Raw genomic sequence first — 4,957 nt, forward strand, 5'->3', positions numbered from 1 at the left:
TACATGGGACTGTATGTTGAAGGTGGCTGGTGGGGGGAATGATGTTATTTACATGGGACTGAATGTTGAGGGGGTGATGTTTACATGGGATTGCATGTTGGAGGCAGCTTGGGAGGAGGTGATATTATTTACATGGGATTGTATTTTGGAGGGGGCTGTAGATAGAGAGGCATGTTATTTACATGTGACTGTATATTGGAGGGATGGTGTGATGTTATTTACAGGGGACGATGGCGGTGGGATGAAAATAGTGTTATTTACATGGGACTATGTTGGAGGGGCTGAAGGGAGGGGAGTGATGTTATTTACATAGGACTGTATTTTGGAGGGGGCAGGAGAGATGGTGTGATGTTATTTACATGGGACTGTTTGGTGGAGGGAGCACTATAATTACAGGGGGCACTGCAAATCCAGGGGACATTATAGGCATTCTTATTACTACTGGGGGCTCTAAAGGAGGGACTTATAGATCTGCGTTATCTCTACTAAGAGCACTATGGGGGGCTTTATTACTACTGAGGGGTCTGTAGAGAGCTTTATTTACCACTGGGGGAACAATGGGGGCCTTATTTCTACTGGGGGCTCTGTGAGGGTATTATTAATACTGGAGGGCTCTTCTACTAATGGGGGCATTCTTGGGGAGCATTATCACTGTTGGGGGCACTGTAGGGGGCAGTAGAGTTGTTGCAATACCAAATTTTTGATTCGGTTTCAATACCATGAAAAAGTATTGCGATACTCGATACCATTCGATACCACGCAAAAAAAATAAACCAAAAAAGCCACGTGCATTCCGCATTTTTAAAAATGGCAAATCGCGCAGTTTTTATTTATTTTTTATGTTCCGGCGTTCACCGTGGTGATTGGACCATGTGATATGACGTCACCACAGGTCCTTTAGCCGGCAGCTCATGATTAAAGAAGTAAGAAGAGACCGGCAGCTACGCGATCAAGAGGAGAAGGTGAGTTAATTATTTTTTATTTTTTAAGGCCCCTTTCACACGGGCGTTGCAGTAAAATGTGCGGGTGCGTTGCCGCGCGAGTGCAAAACATTGTAATGCGTTTTGCACTCGCGTGAGAAAAATCGCACATGTTTGGTACCCAAACCCGAACTTCTTCACAGAAGTAAGGGCTTGGGATCGGTGTTCTGTAGATTGTATTATTTTCCCTTATAACATGGTTATAAGGGAAAATAATAGCATTCTGAATACAGAATGCATAGTAAAACAGCGCTGGAGGGGTTAAAAAAAAAAATCATTTAACTCACCTTAGTCCAATTGATCGCGGCCCGGCATCTCCTTCTGTCCCCTTTACTGAATAGGACCTGTGGTGAGCATTAATTATAGGTAAAGGACCTTTGATGATGTCACTCCGGTCATCACATGGTATGTCACATGATCTTTTACCATGGTGATTCACCATGGTAAAAGATCATGTGACGTACCATATGATGACCGGAGTGACGTCATCAAAGGTCCTTGACCTATAATTAATGCTCACCACAGGTCCTATTCAGTAAAGGGGACAGAAGGAGATGCCGGCATCGCGATCAAGTGGATTAAGGTGAGTTAAATGATTTTTTATTTATTTTTAACCCCTACAGCGCTATTTTACTATGCATTCTGTATTCAGAATGCTATTATTTTCCCTTATAACCATGTTATAAGGGAAAATAATAATGATCGGGTCTCCATCCCGATCGTCTCCTAGCAACCATGCGTGAAAATAGCACCGCATCCGCACTTGTTTGCGGATGTTTGCGATTTTCACGCAACCCCATTCATTTCTATGGGGCTTGCGTTACGTGAAAAACGCACAAAGAGGAGCATGCTGCGATTTTCACGCAACGCACAAGTGATGCGTGAAAATCGCCGCTCATGTGAACAGCCCCATAGAAATGAATGCGTCAGGATTCAGTGCGGATGCAATGCGTTCACCTCCCGCAACGCATCTGCACAGAAAACTCGCTCATGTGAAAGGGGCCTAACCCTCAATTGACCACCTACTAAGCATTCTGTATTGAAGAATGCTATTATTTTCCCTTATAACCATGTTATATAGGAAAATAATTACATCTACACAACCTTGAACCCAAACCTGAACTTCAGTGAATGAAGAAGTTCGGGTCTGGGTACCACAGTCAGTTTTTTATCACACGCGTGCAAAACGCATTGCACCCGCGCGATAAAAACTGAACAACAGAACGCAATCGCAGTCAAAACTGACTACAATTGGGTACCTACTCGCGCGGGTTTTGCCGCAGCGCATCCGGACCTTATCCGGAGACGCTTGTGTGAACTCAGCCTTAGGGGCTAGAACCTGGGATTTTTTTCATCCCTTGTCCTATTCACCCTGATAGATCTCTATCAGGGTGAATAGGACTTCACACTGTGCCTGCTGCTCTGTGCTTTGTGCACACAGCATCAGGGATGTTACCATGGCAGCCAGGGCTTCAGTAGCGTCCTGCCTGCCATGTTAACTGATCGGAGCCCCAGGATTACACTGCTGGGGCTCCGATCAGAAGCTGCTACTGCCACCAATGAGGGGGAGGGGAGAGGACCCTGTGGCCACTGCCACCAATGATTTTAATACTGGGGGGGTTGAGAGGGGCCGGCGCACTGTGCCACCAATGATTTTAATGGGGGGGGGTTGAGGTGGGGGGGGCGCACTGCGCCACCAATGATAATTACCCCTTAATACAGGAGGCGGGTGCTGGCAGATCAGCGGCAGTTAACCCCTCTGTGCCCCATTACTGTCTCCTCTCCTGCTCCATATGCTAATTACTATCGGAGCAATGGGGAGGAGACAAGCGCTGTCCAATCGTAGCGCAGGGAGAAGGAACGCCCACTAGAGAAGCTGAATTGTATGGTAGCCGTCATGGCACATAACAGGTAGAATTTAGTGTTAGGACCCGTCTTACAGAGATCGCCTTGACGTGCGGCAGACGGGCTCAGATAATTTTGTACAAAATGATTTGCCAAGCATCTTTAATTTATAAGTATAGCACTAGCAATTATTATGCATTTTTGTACTTTATTTGGTTTGCAGAGAGCTGTTGCATTGCATGTTTTGTTTTACAGTGTTGTTCTCAGCCATAGCAACGTGCCCCTGCGCATTGGGATGTGCTGACTGACCCCCTTTTTCTTTGCAGTTTGTACTGGAGGTGTGGCTGACACCTCAGTCGTGCACTCCTGACCAGCTTGTCTGCCCCATAGGCTGATTTTAATTAGTGTGAGTATATAGCTTGGCCTGCTCCCCCTCACTCACTGGAAGCCATTTGGCACCAGGAGAGATATAGTTGTGAACTCTCATTGCATTCTTTGGTGGCCATTTGGCACCAGGAGTGGTGTGGAGTGGGCCCGGCATGCATGTTGGTACCTGCATTCCATGGATATAATGGAGGCCATTTTGGCACCAAAAATTACAGAAATTAAAGCAGGCCCAGCATGCATGTGGAACCTACACTCCCTGAATTGTATGGTAGCCGTCATGGCACATAACAGGTAGAATTTAGTGTTAGGACCCGTCTTACAGAGATCACCTTGACGTGCGGCAGACGGGCTCAAATAATTTTGTACAAAATGATTTGTCAAGCATCTCTAATTTATAAGTATAGCATTAGCAATTATTATGCATTTTTGTACTTTATTTTGTTTGCAGAGAGCTGTTGCATTGCACGTTTTGTTTTATAGAGAAGCTGATGTCTCCTCCCCATTGCTCCGATAGTAATTAGCATATGGCGCAGGAGAGGAGACAGTAATGGAGCACAAAGGGCGAACGGAGCGGCGCCCAGGAATAATAGTAAGTGCTGGGACATCGCTGGGCGCCGCTCTGTGTAGGAAAAGTCGTATCATTGGTGGCGCAGTGCGCCCGCCCCTCCTCTGCCCCTCACTCCGTTCACTGGTGGCAGCGGCAGCACAGGGGGGAGGGAGACACCTCTTCCTTCTTCCCCGTGCTGCTGAGGGAACATGAGCGCCCAGTATCGAAAAAATGGAAATCCCGGTATCGTATCGATAGCGGGACAAAAGTATCGATTGGGTATCAAAATTTCGATACCCGCAACAACCCTAGGGGGCAGTATTACTAATTAGGGCATTCTAGAAGGGAATTACTATTGTTGGGACTATGAGGAGCACTATTACTATGGGGGGCACACATTTTTCTTCAGGATAGTATTTGGGCGTATTGGGGAGCACAGCGAGCAGCAGGATAACACTGTGGGGACTCCAAGTTAGGGGATGATGATAGAAATGTGAGGAAGCTAAGATGTCCGTGTGTCACACTCTGCAGAGAGACAAGGCAGCTGAAAGAAGTTGTACGGACCAAATGGAGAAGATGATGACAGAGAAGATCTACATCGGAGATGTCACCTGGGAGGCACTGGATGTGACAGGTATGTGCTGCTGTATAGCAAGTACAGCAAAATGTGGTGTGTAGGGGGGGGGGGGGGCGACTTAGAGAACTGGGCCATATTAATTGGGGCTTGGGCCCCAAATCTTTTGAGACCCTAGCAACGCCTATTAGTCTTGGGGACGGGAGTGAGGCTCAGTGAGCAGTTCAGATTATGGTGGATGTTAGTCATAAATCATTTGCAGAGCGTAGAACACTCATAGGAAGGAGATGTAGGGGTGCAGCACTGTGCAAAGCTTTATGGATGACAATGATCAGCTTAAATTGAATCCTGTATGGGCAACCAGTGCAATGACTGGCACAGGGCAGAGGATTCGGTGTAACGATAAGACAGATAGATGAGCTTGGCTGCTGCATTAAGGTTAGACTGGAGAGGGGAAAGTTTAGTGGGAGGGGCAATTAGTAATGCGTTATAGCAAGTTTTGATATTGTCCTGTGGTTATATATGGCCAACCCTGGTACCCCTATCAAAGATACCCCTTAACTCATATATTCTGATCTAGAGAGGAGATTCACATTATAATCACAATTTTCTGGTAGCTGTAGA

The sequence above is a fragment of the Bufo bufo genome, chromosome 3, assembly GCF_905171765.1.
Source record: "Bufo bufo chromosome 3, aBufBuf1.1, whole genome shotgun sequence".
Lineage (NCBI taxonomy): Eukaryota > Metazoa > Chordata > Amphibia > Anura > Bufonidae > Bufo > Bufo bufo.